Source organism: Mustela putorius, unplaced genomic scaffold (genome assembly GCF_011764305.1).
Source record: "Mustela putorius furo isolate JIRA1106 unplaced genomic scaffold, ASM1176430v1.1 tig00000151_pilon_pilon_pilon, whole genome shotgun sequence".
Lineage (NCBI taxonomy): Eukaryota > Metazoa > Chordata > Mammalia > Carnivora > Mustelidae > Mustela > Mustela putorius.
Genome location: NW_025421296.1, coordinates 18021636 through 18040257, shown reverse-complemented (window position 1 = coordinate 18040257; position 18622 = coordinate 18021636).

Genomic DNA, 18622 nt, shown 5'->3' with positions numbered 1-18622 from the left:
TGAACCCTAACACACTGGATAACACAGTTGTTATTCTAAGAGTCTCTAAAATACTTACTTTTTTACACACTTAACTAATGACTATTTACTAAATAGAATAAAAAGAGTAATAATGGATTTCATAGATCCTAACATAAGGGTTTAATGAATTTTTTACACATATAAATTTGAAATATAATCAATTAAATATTTATAATTTTAAAAATCAAAGAGAAAAAGGTCAGGTTAATTGTTGAAAATATGTATTTTTCACTCTATTAAGTATATTAATTTGAACTACCTCGGTAACTGTTTCACTCATCTTTTCACTTTATTTTGACTATAAAGACAACTTGTAGCTAAGCATTTCTTAGCTAACTATCTGTGTATGACAATTCAATGAACATTGTTGTAATTGCTGACTATTTTATACAGCACTAGTAGTTGATTCTGACAATCAACAAGACTCTACCTGTCAAGGTGCTATATTTGTGAACCACACCTTTCAGTACTAAGCTATTCCAGATGACTTTTCTTCATTATAAGAAGACAGAAGTCTGCTTGAGAACACATTTCTGGGATAGTATCTCTATAGCCACCCATATGGCAAAAGATTAGGCATTTTCCTCATTATACAGACTTGCTGCAAGTGGCATCAGTGCAACATGGAGAACATTGAAAAAGAATGCCTTTGAAAACACGTGCCTTTTTAAAGTAATAAGAGACTTTAAATGTAGTGATCTGTATGAAGTAGACTGTTTTTAAAATACACATTATTTTTCAAAAAGCTTTCAGAAGTTTCTAAAAATTTTTAGGTACTCTATATGTCTGATGAATGATTTATTATACCTTTAAAAGTGAAACTTTTTTTTTTAAAGTGAAACATTGATGCTTAAGAATGATTTAAATGTCACTGAATTAAGAAATGTAGAGAGCAGTTGCAAAAGTTGTATTTCTAATCATAAACATTGAAAATAGAAAACATCCCCATAAATATATTACCTGTTAAAATATACTCTTGTATACATATTTAATTTGTTATTGTATAGACTTTTACAACTCATGGGTATTGAGGAGGGCATGTGCTGTGATGAGCACTGAATGTTATACTTAACTAATGAATCATTGAAAACTGCTTCAAGAACTAATTATGTACTATACAGTGGCTAACTGAACATAATAAAAAAATAAAATTAATTATTTTAAATAATATTTAACAATATAGAATAATCTATAAATGGTGTAATTTTAGTTGTGTTAGATATGTCCATAATAATAGACAGAGAAGAAATACACCAAAATGGTAATAGTGACTATTTCTGGAGATAGAATTATAGGTGATTTTCATTTCCTTCTCTGTATCTTCTTAAATTTCTAATATGTTTTTGCATATAATTAAAAAATAATGGATGTTATTATAAAAAAAAGAAGCACTGGACACATTTTGCGAACAGAAATATTCCCTACTTTGTCTAGAATATTCCCTCTTTCCTCAATACGCTCAATACGGGGTAGACAATATTAAATGAGTTTCAGCTGAAAATTTTCTATATACTGCTTGCAAATATTTTTCAATGAAGATGTAAGACTTTCAAAATTATGGATGGTGAATTCACTCAGGTTGATGTCACTAATCTTATGTTTCATTAAACATCCAGAGGAACACACTGTCTTAAGACTGTCTTCTTAGCCAGCTGTATAACCATGAGAAAATATCAGGACTGATCATTTGCAGTGATGGACACAACTGACCAATTACTTACTACTCTTTCCAAATGCAACATATGTTCCTTCAATTTTGTGTTTTCCTATCACTTTTCTGTCAATGAAGAGACTTGTATACCTTGTTGGCCCAACAGTACATCATTATTTACATGCTATTGCTTCTCTGGTGGTGCTTGCATTTATAATTTTTTTTTTTTTTTTTGGTAGAGGCTGATTAAATTTTTGGACTATGTATCTCACTTGGTTTTAGTATAAAATTAAATAACAGTTATGGAAGACTAATTTATTTTCTAAAGTGAGTGAAAAATATCATGAAACAATATGGTAAATCGTGGGAGGTTTTTTGTTTTTTCCTTTAAGATTATTAACAAATTCCATTTTCTTAGCCACTTAATGTGTGAACAGACTGTTTAGGTTATTTGATGAATTTTCCCAAATAAGATATCAAGTTGATATTTATTGTGTTCACTCAGAAAGATAGCATTTATTAACTTATACCTTTTGCCTATGTATTTGCCTATTTTTCATGTGTTAGAATTATTGTTTTTATAGTAGTTTAGATTACTGTTACTGTTGTGGAAAGTTATTGTTTAAAGTAGTTGGATTTTACATAAGATTTTTAGTCAAACATAATGACCATAAATAGTGACTAAGCATTTTAGAGTGGTTATTATACATATATATGTGAGAATAGTCGGTGGATGGATGGATGGATGGATGGATAGATGACTAGATAGATAGATAAACAGATAGATGATAGAGAGATAGGTAGATGATAGAGATCCTGATTCTTTCATAAAAGTAATGTTAAGGTGAATTAAAAAAAAAATTGAAAGGATTCCTTTGTGCTATCCCAGAGTTTGTACAGGGTGAGGATGATATAAAGGGAGAAAAACTAAATCTTCTAGATAAATTCTAGTTAGTTATTTCTAATGTAGTTTTCCTACAGTTCAGACACTTTGAGGATATGTTTAAAAGGTACTTCACACATTTATCTCAGCTTAACTGTGTTATTTTAGTTCAAACATCCCCTGCCTGGCTTTGTTATATATTGGCTGGATAAGAAAGAGTGAGGCTAAATATATTACAGGGGTGCCATAACTCCAAATGACTTGAGATGTGCTATAGTCACTCTAATTTGATATTATAAAATGTTAATTGACTTCGCTGGGATGTCTGTATTAAATGCAACTAAGTTTTGACTATTTCTGTTCAGGTTCTGTGAAATTATATGTTAAAGTTCCACTAAATTTTTTTTTCAATTTTTTATTTTTTATAAACATATAATATATTTTAACCCCCAGGGTACAGGTATGTGAATTGCCAGGTTCACACACTTCACAGCACTCACCAGAGCATATACCCTCCCCAATATACATAACCAAAGCCCCCTTCTCCCAAGCCCCCTCCCCCCAGCAACCCTCAGTTTGTTTTGTGAGATTAAGAGTCACTTATGGTTTGTCTCCCTCCCAATCCTATCTTGTTTCATTTATTCTTCTTCTACCCCCTTAACCCCCCATGTTGCATCTCCATTTCCTCATATCAGGGAGATCATATGATAGTTGTCTTTCTCTGCTTGACTTATTTCGCTAAGCATGATACCCTGTAGTTCCATCCATGTCATCGCAAATGGCAAGATTTCATTTCTTTTGATGGCTGCATAGTATTCCATTGTGTATATATACCACATCTTCTTGATCCATTCATCTGTTGATGGACATCTAGGTTCTTTCCATAGTTTGGCTATTGTGGACATTGCTGCTATAAACATTTGGGTGCACGTGCCCCTTCATATCACTACGTTTGTATCTTTAGGGTAAATACCCAGTCATGCAATTGCTGGGTCATAGGGTAGTTCTATTTTCAACATTTTGAGGAACCTCCATGCTGTTTTCCAGAGTGGTTGCATCAGCTTGCATCCCCACCAACAATGTAGGAGGGTTCCCCTTTCTCCGCATCCTCCCCCAGCATCTGTCATTTCCTGACTTGTTAATTTTAGCCATTCTGACTGGTGTGAGGTGATATCTCATTGTGGTTTTGATTTGTATTTCCCAAATGCAGAGTGATGTGGAGCACTTTTTCATGTATCTGTTGGCCATCTGGATGTCTTCTTTGCAGAAATGTCTGTTCATGTCCTCTGCCCATTTCTTGATTGGATTATTTGTTCTTTGGGTTTCAAGTTTGATAAGTTCTTTATATATTTTGGATACTAGCCCTTCATCTGATGTCTTTTGCAAATATCCTTCTCCTATTCTGTCAGTTATCTTTTGGTTTGGTTAACTGTTTCCTTTGCTGTGCAGAAGTTTTGATCTTGATGAAGTCCCAATAGTTCATTTTTGCCCTTGCTTCCCTTGCCTTTGGCGATGTTCCTAGGAAGATGTTGCTGTGGCTGAGGTCGAAGAGGTTGTTACCTGTGTTCTCCTCAAGGATTTTGATGGATATCCTTGGATGGATATCCTTTCTCACATTGAGGTCCTTCATCATTTTGAGTCTATTTTTGCGTGTGGTGTAAGGAAATGGTCCAATTTCATTTTTCTGCATGTGGCTGTCCAATTTTCCCAGTACCATTTATTGAAGAGGCTGTCTTTTTTCCATTGGACATTCTTTCCTGCTTTGTCAAAGATTAGTTGACCATAGAGTTGAGGGGCTATTTCTGGGCTCTCTATTATGTTCCACTGATCTATGTGTCTGTTTTTGTGCCAGTACCATGCTGTCTTGATGATGACAGCTTTGTACTTTTTCAATATTCCTTTGGATACTCGAGGTCTTTTCTGGTTCCATATAAATTTTAGGATTATTTGTTCCATTTCTTTGAAAAAGATGGATGGTATTTTGATAGGCATTGCATTAAATGTGCAGATTGCTTTAGGTAGCATAGACATTTTCACAATATTTATTCTTCCAATCTAGGAGCATGGAACATTTTTTCATTTCTTTGTGACTTCCTCAATTTCTTTCATGAGTACTTTATAATTTTCTGAGTATAGATTCTTTGTCTCTATGGTTAGGTTTATTCCTAGTTATCTTATGGTTTGGGGTGCAATTGTAAATGGGATTGACTCCTTAATTTCTCTTTCTTCTGTTTTGTTGTTGGTGTAGAGAAATGCAAATGATTTCTGTGCATTGATTTTATATCCTGACACTTTACTGAATTCCTGTACAAGATCTAGCAGTTTTGGAGTGGAGCCTTTTGGGTTTTCCACATATAGTATCATATCATCTGCAAAGAGTGATAGTTTGACTTCTTCTTTGCCAATTTGGATGCCTTTAATTTCCTTTTGTTGTCTGATTGCTGAGGTTAGGACCTCTAGTACTCTGTTGAATAGCAGTGTTGATAATGGACATCCCTGCAGTGTTCCTGACCTTAGCGGAAAAGCTTTCAGTTTTTCTCCATTGAGAATGATATTTGTGGTGGGTTTTTCATAGATGGCTTTGATGATATTGAGGTATGTGCCCTCTATCCCTACACTTTGAAGAGTTTTGATCAGGAAGGGATGCTGTACTTTGTCAAATGCTTTTTCAGCATCTATTGAGAGTATCATATGGTTCTTGTTCTTTCTTTTATTGATGTGTTGTATCACATTGATTGATTTGAAGATGTTGAACCAACCTTGCAGCCCTGGAATAAATCCCACTTGGTCGTGATGAATAATACTTTTAATGTACTGTTGAATCTTATTGGCTAGTATTTTGGTGAGAATTTTCGCATCTGTGTTCATCAAGGATATTGTTCTGTAGTTCTCTTTTTTGATGAGATCCTTGTCTGGTTTTGGGATCAAGGTGGTCCTGGCCTCATAAAATGAGTTTGGAAGCTTTCCTCCAATTTCTATCTTTTGAAACAGTTTCAGGAGAATAGGAATTAGTTCTTATTTAAATGTTTGGTAGAATTCCCCCGGGAAGCCATCTGGCCCTGGGCATTTGTTTGTTTGGAGATTTTTGATGACTATTTCAATCTCCTTACTGGTTATGGGCCTGTTCAGGCTTTCTATTTCTTCCTGGTTCAGTTGTGGTAGTTTATATGTCTCTAGGAATGCATCCATTTCTTCCAGATTGTCAAATTTGTTGGCGTGAAGTTGCTCATAGTATGTTCTTATAATTGTCTGTATTTCTTTGGTGTTAGTTGTGATATCTCCTCTTTCATTCCTGATTTTCTTAATTTGGGTCCTTTCTCTTTTCTTTTTGATAAGTCTGGCCGGTGTTTATCAATCTTATTAATTCTTTCAAAGAACCAGCTCCTAGTTTCATTGATTTGTTCTATTGTTTTTTTGGTTTCTATTTCATTGATTTCTGCTCTGATCTTTATGATTTCTCTTCTCCTGCAGGGTTTATGATTTCTTGCTTGGCTTTCTCCAGATCCTTTAAGTGTAGGATTAGGTTGTGTACTTGAGACCTTTCTTGTTTCTTGAGAAAGGTTTGTACTGCTATATATTTTCCTCTCAGGACTGCCTTTATTGTGTCCCACAGATTTTGAACCGTTGTGTTTTCAGTATCATTTGTTTCCATAAATTTTTTTCAATTCTTTAATTTCCTGGTTGACCCATTCATTCTTTATTTTTTTTTTTAATTTTATTTATTTATTTGACAGAGAGAGATCACAAGTAGGCATAGAGGCAGGCAGAGAGAGAGAGGAGGAGGAAGCAGGCTCCCTGCTGAGCAGAGAGCCCGATGCGGGACTCGATCCCAGGACCCTGAGATCATGACCTGAGCCGAAGGCAGCGGCTTAACCCACTGAGCCACCCAGGCGCCCCCATTCATTCTTTAGAAGGGTGCTGTTTAGTCCTCATGTATTTGGGTTCTTTCCAAATTTCCTCTTGTGATTGAGTTCTAGTTTCAGAGCATTGTGGTCTGAAAATATGCAGGGAATGATCCCAATCTTTTGATACCGGTTGAGACCTGATTTAGGACCCAGGATATGATCTATTCTGGAGAATGTTCCATGTGCACTAGAGAAGAATGTGTATTCTGTTGCTTTGGGATGAAATGTTCTGAATATATCTGTGATGTCCATCTGGTCCAGTATGTCATTTAAGTCCTTTATTTCCTTATTGATCTTTTGCTTGGATGATTTGTCCATTTCAGTGAGGGGAGTGTTAACGTCCCCTTCTATTATTGTATTATTGTTCATGTGTTTCTTTGATTTTGTTATTAATTGGTTTATATAGTTGGCTGCTCCCATGTTAGGGGCATAAATATTTAGAATTGTTAGATCTTGTTGTTGGACATACCCTTTAAGTATGATATAGTGTCCTTCCTCATCTCTTATTATAGTCTTTGGCTAAAAATCTTATTGATCTGATATAAGGATTGCCACTCCAGCTTTCTTCTGATGTCCATTAGCATGGTAAATTCTTTTCCACCCCCTCACTTTAAATCTGGAGGTGTCTTCAGGTTTAAAATGAGTTTCTTGTAGGCAACATAGAGATGGGTTTTGTTTTTTATCCATCCTGATACCCTGTGTCTTTTGATTGTGACATTTAGCCCATGAATATTCAGGGTAACTATTGAGAGAGATGAATTTAGTGCCATTGTATTGCCTATAAGGTGACTGTTACTGTATATTGTCTCTGTTCCTTTCTGATCTACTACTTTTAGGTTCTCTCTTTGCTTAGGGGACCCCTTTCAATATTTCCTGTAGAGCTGGTTTGGTGTTTGCAAATTCTTTCAGTTTTTGTTTGTCCTGGAAGCTTTTAATCTCTCCTTCTATTTTCAACGATAGCCTAGCTGGATATAGTATTCTTGGCTGCATGTTTTTCTCGTTTAGTGCTCTGAATAGATCATGCCAGCTCTTTCTGGCCTGCCAGGTCTCTGGTTAAGTCTGCTGCCATCTAATATTTTTACCATTGTATGTTACTGACTTATTTTCCCGGGCTGCTTTCAGGTATTTCTTTGTCACTAAGGCTTGTAAATTTTACTATTAGGTGACGGGGTATGGGCATATTCTTACTGATTTTGAAGGGTGTTCTCTGAACCTCCTGAATTTTGATGCTCGTTCCCTTTGCCATATTGGGGAAATTCTCCCCAATAATTCTCTCCAGTATACCTTCTGCTCCCCTCTCTCTTTCTTCTTCTTCTGGAATCCCAATTATTCTAATGTTGTTTTGTCTTATGGTGTCACTTATCTCTCGAATTCTCCCCTCATGTTCCAGTAGCTGTTTGTCCCTCTTTTGCTCACCTTCTTTATTCTCTGTCATTTTGTCTTCTATATCACTAATTCTTTCTTCAGCCTCATTTATCCTAGCAGTGAGAGTCTCCATTTTTTATTGCACCTCATTAATAGCTTTTTTTAAAAAATTTCAACTTGGTTAGATTTTAGTCCTTTTATTTCTCCAGAAAGGGCTTTTATATATCCTGAGAGTGTTTCTCTAATATCTTCCTTGCCTTTCTTGAGCCGAGCTAGAACCTTGAGAATTGTCGTTCTGAACTCTAGATCTGACATATTACCAATGTCTGTATTGATTAGGCCCCTAGCCTTCGGTACTGCCTCTTGTTCTTTTTTTTTTTTTTTTTTTTTTTTTTTTGTGGTGAATTTTTCCACCTTGTCATTTTGTCCAGATAAGAGTTAATGAAGGTGCAAGTAAAATACCAAAAGGGTGGCAACAACCCCAGGAAAATATGCTTTAACCAAATCAGAAGAGGTCCCAAATCGTGAGAGGGGATAAAAGGGATAAAAAGAGGTTCAGAAAGAAAAGAAATAAAAGCCAAGAAAAGAAACATAAAAAAAGAAAACAAATAAAGCAAAAGTATTAAAAAGAAAAAAAATATATATATATATATTAAAGTACTTAAAAACGTTATAAAAGAAAAGCTTAAAAGTTAAAAAAATTAGCAGAAGAAGTGAAAAAAAATTGAAAAAGAAAAAAAAAATTAATTAACTGCAAGACTAAAGAATCATGTGGAGAAAGCCATGAGTTCCGTGCTTTGCTTTCTCCTCCTCTGGAATTCTGCTGCTCTCCTTGGTATTGAAACCTCACTCCTTGGTAGGTGAACTTGGTCTTGGCTGGATTTCTTGTTGATCTTCTGGGGGAGGGGCCTTTTGTAGTGATTCTCAAGCGTCTTTGCCCCAGGCAGAATTGCACCGCCCTTACCATGGTCCAGGCTGAGTAATACCATTGAGTTTGCTTTTGGAAGCTTTTGTTCCCTGAGCGCTTTCCATAGAGTTTCCGAGGACAGGAATGAAAATGGCAGCTTCCTGGTCTCCCGCCCAGAGGAGCCAAGAGCCCGGGGCCCCACTTCTCAGTGGGCACTCAGAGAACAGCATCCAATTACTCCCGTCTCCCTGGCCTTCGGCCACGCTTGAGCTCACTGGGCCTGCGACCCGTTCAACGTAACCCTGAGCTGGGAGCTCACTCCTCGGCTCTGTCTCTGTAGCAGGCTTTCCCGTTCCAATACCCACAAGCTCTGTGACACTCAGACACCCCCAATCCTTCTGTGACCCTGCGGGACTTGAGGCCATGCTGACCCTGCGTGGGCTTCGCCCCGGTTTAGCCTCTGGAGCGATGTCCCTCAGCGGAACAGAGTTTTATAAGTCCTGATTTTGTGCTCCGTTGCTCCGCTGCTTGCCGGGAGCCGGCCCCTCCCCCAGCCTCTATCTTCCCATCACTTTGGATTCACTTCTCCGCAGTCCTACCTTTCAGAAAGTGGTTGATTTTCTGTTTCTAGAATTGCTGTTCTTCTTCTCTTCAATCTGCCCTTGTATTTGTAGGTGTTTGCAATCTTTAGATAAGCTATCTAGCTGATCTCTTGCTAGCTGAAGTAGTCTCAGCCTGCTACTTCTCTGGCATCTTGACTCCTCCTCCCCAAAGTTCCACTAAATTTTTGAGAGATGATTTTTTTAAAATATTTTATTTGTCAGAGAGAGTGAGAGCAGTAGGCAGAGGGAAAAGCAGGTTCTTGCTGAGCAAGGAGCCCAAGATGGGACTGAGTCCCAGAACCCTGTGATCACTACCTGAGCTGAAGGCAGATACTTAACCGACTGCGTCACCCAGGCATCCCAAGATACGATTTTGATAGCAGGTACAAAGATACAGAACCCAATTTTTTTTACAGATAAAATCAGCAACAAGCAATTCATGAATTCTTTGTCAGTTAAAGTTACCTAGCTGGATTTCCAGCCTACTTGGTGCTTTATACCTTATGCAGAAGTTAAGGTTGTAGGAAATAAAATCCAGGAATCCCATTTGCCTATTAAAAAGCAGTAGTGGAAAGTAACTTTTTAAGTCAAATGGAGTAGCCAAACTTCTCACACAGAGAAACTAAAAAAATGTAGAGTCATAATTTATCCATCCTCCCAATGACATCATCCAAATGAACATGCCAAAACCCAGCTCAGGATTGAATAGCTCACAATTGCTTCTTCTTTCTCAGAAAATGGCTATACATTCTTCCTAACAAACAAGTTTGTTATTCATGTTATCTGCCTTTAAACTTAAGCTAACAGGGGTGCCTGAGTGGCCCAGTGGGTTAAAGCCTCTGCCTTTAGCTCAGGTCATGATCCCAGGGTCCTGGGATCGAGCCCCGCATCGGGCTCTCTGCTCAGCAGGGAGCCTGCTTCCTCCTCTCTCTGCCTACTTGTGATCTATTTCTGTCTGTCAGACGAATAAATAAAATCTTTAAAAAAAATTAAAAAAATAAACAAGCCAACACCACACCACATGTTTGTGTTTTTTCTCTCCCCCCTCTTTTTTTTTTTTTGCATCTACCTACCTATTTGCTTTTCCATAAGCACTACCTGAACCCAGACTTTTATCATTTCTCTTGAGAAAACAGCCATGACATCCTAAATCCCCTTTTTTAGATCTCTCCAATTGAATGTCCTCTACAGGTCAATCAAAGTCTTCTTAACAAAACAAAGATCTGATTATACTCCCCTGTAAACACATACACACACCCCAACACAGTAGCACACCCACAGTATTCAATAATCCCATGATTCTCAAGTTTAAGTCACAACTCACAGAAATCCCCACATATCCCAGCCCATGCAGATCTCCATAGTCTATTCTTGTGTCTCTCTCCCCAAGGCATCTTGTGTTCTGACTATGTCAGTTCTCTTTTCAGTTTCTCATATGCATCAGCTTCTCTCCTGATGTGTAGCTCAATAGGCCTGGACTTTCTTCACTTAATTAATGTCTGCTCATCCTTTAAATCTTGGCTTAAAAGTCTCTTCCTTAGAGAAAACTTCTCTAATCTACGTAATAAGTTAGATTTTTTATTATAGGCGTTCATAGGCCATTTTCTCTCCTTTCTATCTCTTCCTACAGTTTTCGTTTTACATTTGTTTGTCTAAGTGTTTGTTTTCTCTGCTGCACTGTAATACACTTTTCCCACTGGGTCATAATCTATATGAGGGCAAGGATCATGTCTGCTCTACTCAACATTTTATACCCAGCTTCCCACAGATCAACAAATACTTGTCAAAAGAATGACAATGGTTCTTTAGCTACAGCTGGCCCCTCTCTCAAGAAGTGTTATGTTTTGGCAAAGAGTAAACACTAAATCAATAAAGACAACCTTTTCCAGCAGTGGCAAGCACTGTAAAGGAAATGAGTACATTTGTTGGAGAGTGATTGAGGTAGGACAAAGGTTGAGGAAGGGCTGCTTTTTAATTGGTGTAGTTAGGAAAGCCTCACTGAGAATTGGACATGGACTGAATCCTAAAAGAGGGGAAGCAGCCAGTCTGGTGAAAAGCGCTCTAGACAGAAAAAAAAATAAATAAATAAATAAATAAATAGTGTAATTTACTATGCTCTACATAATGTATCTAATTTCCTGTTACACTATTTTCAAGAAACAGCTGCTTTACAAGAATTTGGTATTTTCTATAGGGATCAAATTGTCTGCTGTGTTTCTTTCCAACTAAAATCAGGATAAGAAATAGTCTGGTCAGATTTGAGGTTACGTAATTTTTTCTTAAAGTCCTTCAGTGTGACTGTTGTCCAAAATCACACTGCATAGCAACATTCATGTAAAGTCACCAAACATATCCCACAGCTCTTCAGAATGCCTTGAATCCTGTGGGCACAGTCTCATGAGCGTCTCCAATCCCTGAAATAATTTTCTAAACCACAACATGAGTTTTATCCTGTCATTTTTTCCCCACATCTCATACCAAATGGATAAAAAAAGACTATTATTTTAAAGATTATTGCTGAGTTTCATTTCAAAAAACATTTTCCTACAACTATTTCATAAAAATAAAACCAAACCAAACCAAACCAAACCAAAACCAAACCAAACAAAAAAAAAAAAACAAACCCTAGCGGAAGAGAATGCTACATAGTTACTTTCCTTCCTCAATAGTTTAGAAACAATGTATTTCAGTTTGGAGGTCTGAAAAATACTCTCCTGTTACAGTATAATTATCTGGTTTCCAAAAGGTGGAGGGAAGAAAAGTATGTGATTCTAATACGGTGCTTCAAACAATTTTCATTCAACATTTTAGTACATGTTAATTAAATTCATTTTAACCAAATATGTATTTCAGCTATTCAGGAAAAATGATTTGAATTTTTTAGTTACAGTTTCATCTAAATAGATCAGATATACAAGTTTTGCTTCACAATTTTTAATTAGATAGATTGAAATTTATTTGGGTCCAGGCTGTAAACCCAAAAATATGTTATATCATTTGAATTATAGTAATTATTTGATTAACAGCCAACTGGAATGTAAGCTCCATAAGTATTTTGTCCTTTTTATGTGCCTAGCCGAGGTTTTTAACTCAATGATTGAACAGTTAATAGAACTATGATTTGTCTGTCAACCGACTATAAGGGTTAGGATTTTGAAATTCCTTTGCAAGAAAGAGTGACCAGCATTTTATTTTCAAATAAACTACCTTGAAAATATTTATGCAATCTTAAAAAGCACATTTAGAAAGCTGTCCATCTTCATATTTCAAGCTGAATTTTAGCATGAAGAGAGAAGACAGACAAAGCTCATAAAGTAAACTGATCATGTTGCTTTTTCTTAGTGATCCTAGATGATTTCACATATCCATTTATTTCCTGTTACTGCTGATACTGCTTAATATTCTGGAAGGACACCATATGATTCTTTCTACTCTGCAGAAAGCATCCTTCTAGCTTCCTTATGTCTGGCTGACATTCTTTGCAGTCCCTGAGGTAGAAACACATTTGAGTCCGCTTGATGGCAAATACAGGAATTCAATCTGCCCAGCATTCTGGACTCCAGAAGTAGGAACCCAACCTGAAAGCAAAGCATGCCTCATTCAAAGAAGCAGGGTAGGACTGGAATAGAAATGTGGAGGTGAATTAATTTTTCTTACACTTATCTTTAAAAAGTTTAACCAATCTGTAACTGACCAGTTAATTCCAACTCAACCAAGTATTTTCCTTTTGAAAACAACTTTTAACACTATTCTATACTCCTTGCTCCAGAAAATATTAAATTACAAGTCAAATCTCTCTACAGCTAATTATTCAAATTCATTATTTACAATGCTTGGGTGAAACACTTGTGTTTCTTCAAATGGCAATAATAGCTTCTGTAATGCTAAGTAATTAAAATGACAGGTATAGGGTGGAGGCATATCACAAGAGTGTAACAAATCTGTAAGAGCCTTGATTGTTGCCTAGAGAGGAAGATACTTGTTTTAGCAAAGCTGCTCCCCTGCAATTCTCAAAACTCAGTGTGCCTAAGAACCATGTGTGGGTTTGATAAAATACGAAAGTCAAAGCTCCATTTCCAGGAGTTCTAAATCAATGGTCCTGAGCTGAAACCTAAGAATCTCGTTCCTTAATAAGGCCTCCTGGTAAATTGTATCTGATATATAGAAGGCTTTATTAGGTTGTCAAAACTGCAACTGTCCCTCTCCCAGAACTTGGGAAACAAGCACATGTTTTGCTGTGGTTGTAACTTTAGATATGAAAAGCTCAATTGGCCTGAGAGAGCATGTGAGTAATTCTTGAAGTAAATCACATAATATAGGGTCATTTCAAGTGACAAAGGGTTAGTGGAGAACATGCATAATGAATTGACTTCAAAGACTGAAGAAAGAAAGATTGGGATTTGGAAGGATTTTCTACTTTTGTAGTAGTTTTCTTCTATATCGTCAAATGTTAATGATGACAGAAAACAAATTCTTGTGTTGTTCTTCTTTTTTTTTTCCCCCAAAACTGTGTTTTTTGTTTGTTTGCTTGTTTTGTTTTGTTTTGTTTTAATAAAATTTACTTCTTGGGCGTCTCGGTGGCTCAGTGGGTCAAGCCTCTGCCTTCAGCTCAGGTCATGATCTCAGGGTCCTGGGATCAAGGCTTCCTGCTCAGCAGGGAGCCTGCTTCCCCCTCCCTCTTTGCCTACTTGCTATCTCTTTCTCTCTGTCTGTCAAATAAATTAATAAAAAATCTTTTTAAAAAAATGAACTTCTTGTTCTTCAGTACTAATTCATTTATTATCTATGTTAGAAATAAATGCAATCTAAAAGAGTGATAATTTTTCTTTATCTCCAATGTATATCTGTCACATAAAACACCTAAAGTGCTTATTTGATGTTAATTTTTTTTTTCTGTGATTCTGTGATTAGCACTATGGCTTTCAAAGTAAATATAAAAAAACTGGCTTATAAAATCATCTAATCTTCAAAAGTAGTACATGAATATAATTTATATCATTGTAGATTAAGAAGATTACACACAGTGATATTTGTTGTATTCATTCAGTGATTATTTATTTTGTGTCTGCCATATGACAGGTACTCAACTAGACTCCAGTCTTCCAAATTTTTACTTCACTGTGACTTTTGGGCAGGCTGGAATTCACACTAGTTCTATTGTAGAGCTGAGGAAATGAGTCTGCTAAACACCTGCTAATGAAGTTTTCAGAATGTGGAATGGTAGAAGGGAAGAATAACTGGTATGCTGAAGTTAAAAATAATCACTGAGTCTTTAAACTTTAAGACAGTAGAACAACAGCAATGTTTAAAATAGCTTTAAAGAAGGAAACAAAGGGACGCCTGGGTGGCTCAGTTGGTTAAGCAGCTGCCTTTGGCTCAGGTCATGATACCGGCGTCCTGGGATCGAGTCCCACATTGGGCTCCTTGCTCCACAGGGAGCCTGCTTCTCCCTCTGCCTCTGCCTTCCACTCTGTCTGCCTGTGCTTGCTCTCACTCTCTCTCTCTCTGACAAATAAATAAATAAAATCTTAAAAAAAAAAAAAGAAGGAAACAAAAATGAAAACATGTACTTATGAGTTTTTATTATTGCCTGACATTTTTTTCTTTTTTTTTTTTGCTTGAGGTTTTATATGATGTATTTTGTATTTTAAGAATGATCTTTTAAAAAAAATTATGTTTTGCATTTTTCCCAAAAGTATGATTTCTAAAATGTACTATGCTCATCCAATAGTTCCTAAAAATGGAATAGAATCTTACAACAATTAGGAAATTGATAGGTAAAGAATTTAATTTTGTTGAAAAGTGTTCATACAAAGTTTTCAAATTTCTAATAATTTCCTTTCTTGAGTGGCTCAGTCTGTTAAGTGTCTGCTTTCGGCTCAGATCATGATCCAGGATCCTAAGGTTGAGCCCTGTATGGGTCTTCCTGCTCAACAGGGACCTGCTTCTCCCTCTCCTTCTGCTGTTCCCCCTGCTTATGCTCTCTTGCTCTGGGTCAAATAAACAAATTAAATTTTTATGCAACAATATCAAAAGAAGGAATTTGACATTGATATAAGGTGTGTGTATAGTCCTATGCCATTTTATCGCATGTAAATTTGTGTCACCACCCCCACATTCGAGGATACAGAACTATCCCATCAGCAGTAGTTTCCCTACCTCCTGCTACCTATACCTCTCCCTCTACACCAGCCTTAACCCTTGGCGATCATTAACATATTTCCATCTCTAAAATTTTATCATTTAGATAATTATATGTATGATAATTATATGTATTAGATAAGTATATATGTGATATAACATTTTGGGATTTATTATTATTATTCAGCATCATTGCTTTGAGATTCTCCAAGTTGCTGTATATGTCAATAGCTCATTTCTTTTATTGCTGAGTGGTGTTTCAGTCTCTAAATGTACCAGTTTGTCTCACCATTCATTGCACGAAGGGCATCTTTCCAGGTAGGGTTAAACAAACTTGCAAAAAACATCAGTATACATGTGTATTATTTGAACATGACTTTTCATTTCTCTAGAATAAATGCTCAATGTAACTGTTGGATCATATAGTAGTTTGATTTTATAGGAAATTGAAGAGCTCTTTTCAGAGTGTTGTACCATTTTACATTTCCCCAAGTAATGAATGAGTGATTCAGTTTTTCTATATCTTCTCCAAAATTTTATGTCATCACTTTTTTGTTATTTTAGTTGTTTTGATAACTGTGTGGTGCTATCTAATTTTTGCTTCAATTATCAATTATCATTTAGAAAACTCAATTATCAATTATCATTTAGAAAACAAAAGAGATGGAAAGCCTTTTGTACCTCCTCTTCTCAAATGAGCCAAATGTTAAATCTTTTGTTATAGCTTAACAAATCCTTGAGATTCTGTCCATTTTTTTTTATTTTTTTTTATTTTTATTTTTTTTAAAGATTTTATTTATTTATTTGACAGAGAGAGATCACAGTAGGCAGAGAGGCAGGCAGAGAGAGAGGAAGGGAAGCAGGCTCCTGCTGAGCAGAGAGCCCGATGCGGGACTCGATCTCAGGACCCTGAGATCATGACCTGAGCCGAAGGCAGCGGCTTAACCCACTGAGCCACCCAGGCGCCCGAGATTCTGTCCATTTTTTTAGTCTACTTTTTCTCTGTTGTTCATGAAGAGTAGTTTCTAGTTTTATCTTCAAGTTTTCTAATGCTTCCCTCTGTCCCACTTATCCTACTGTTGAGTCCACATTTGAGCTTTCAATTTTGCTTATTGTAACTATGAGTTCTAAAATTTTCATTTGATACTTCTTTCTATTTTTGCTAAGACTATGTTTTTCTTTTTTAAATTTGTTGCAAGCATGTTTGTAATTTGCTCATTGAAGCATTTTTATAATGACTGCTTTGAAATCCTTGTCAGATGATTTCAACATCTGTTTTATCTTAGCATTGGCATTTATTGTTTTTTTTTTTTTTTAATTTTCTCATTCATTTTGGTATATTCCTGGTTCTTAGTATGAAAAGTGGGTTTCAATCAAACGCTGGACGTTGTGAGTATAACATTATGAGATTCTGGATCTTATTTAGATTTTTTTTTTTTTAACTCCTCTGACACGATTCCAAGGGGTGGTAGTAGGGCCGTACCTCAACATTGCTAGGTGTATGTGGGAATCCACCCTGTCCACTAGATTCTTCGACACTTGGGAGGAGAGGAGCTCCTTGTTACTGCGCAGTGGGTCCATAATCCTGACTCACCACCTGGCCTCAACTGACAGCACCCACTGGGGAGGAGATCTCCCGTGTTAGTGTTGAATGATGTTGGAAGTATGAGCCCCCTTATGGTCATGTCATCAATGACACAAAGCGTGAGGAGATTTATTAAGAGCTAGTGGGGATGATAGTCTACTGGGGAGGTCATTGGCGGGACGTAACTGCTGGTTGATCCATGAGCTGGACCCTGGGCAAACTGGATGCTTCCCACCCTTCCACCATCCTTGGAATTTGCTTTCCATTTGCCTTTCCATCCCAGAATCTGCTCCAAGGACATAGCCTTGAGATAGTGATGTGGTGTTGAGGCCATTTGAACAGTATACCTCCCTGAGTCCAGTTAAGGCCATATAAACTTTAAGATTTGGCCAGAAGGTGCAGACATTTACTCATCTTTCAACCGTTCAAGACAAGCCTTTGCTCATTAAAACTGTCTGCTACCAACCTGGAGTAGCCTGCCTCTTTCTTCAGTCTGTCCCTGACCTGCATACTAGGGTTAATTTCAGATTATAATTGGGAAAATCCTGAGGATATTGTGAATCAACAATTGTCAAGCCAACCAGGAGACAGAAGAAATGGGTCTTGGGAAAGAGGTATCCATGGGGAATTGAATTCTTGATTTGGCAGTGACTTCTATGTGAGGAGGGATGGCCAGTAGGTAGATGCTTGTGAACTGTTCTGTGAATACAGGGACACCCAGAAAATATCAGATGGCCTAAAGCACTTGTTGGAAGAGCTGCACATAGCACACTGTGGCAAAGAAGAGAATTGCATATCCGACACAATGAGCTGGCTTCTGCTGTGGGCAGTTCCACTGGCCACTGATGCTCAACTAGAGGCTGAAGCTCAAGTTAGAAAGTTGGAGGAACCGAGGTGAGAGAAGAGTGCTAACTGCTCTGCTGGCTTCTGGGCTAACGAACAAGGTGGGAGAGGTGAAAACCTTAGCATGGTATTTTGTAAAGCTAAGAGCACAAACTGCCTCAGATTAAGATCTGAGTGCTTATAACAAAACCTGATTAGGACACTAAGCTGTCGAGCCCCCTGGAAAAATGAGAACAAAGAGGATGTGATGAAGAAATGGACAAAATGTTTCATGTTGTCTGACCCCTACTACAAAAGAAAATTTTATTTTATTTTTTCAAAGATTTTTATTTATTTATTTGACAGATAGAGATCACAAGTAGGCAGAGAGGCAGGCAGAGAGAGAGGAGGAAGCAGACTCCCTACGGAGCAGAGAGCCTGATGTAGGGCTAGATCTCAGGACCCTGGGATCATGACTTGAGCTGAAGACAGAGGCTTTAACCCACTGAGCCACCCAGGCACCCCTACAAAAGAATATTTTAAATAGCAGTTACCTCAAAGCTCCTAGGAGAAAACTTGACTTCTTTATCCAACCTTTGTAAACCTTGTCCTGCCTTAAACACTCTAAGAGATAACCAAAACACTGCCCTCAATTAAAAAGGAAAGAAAAAAGAAAAAGAAGGAAAGAAAGAGAATAATTTTAATACCAAAAGTATACTGGTACAAAGACTTGGTTTTCT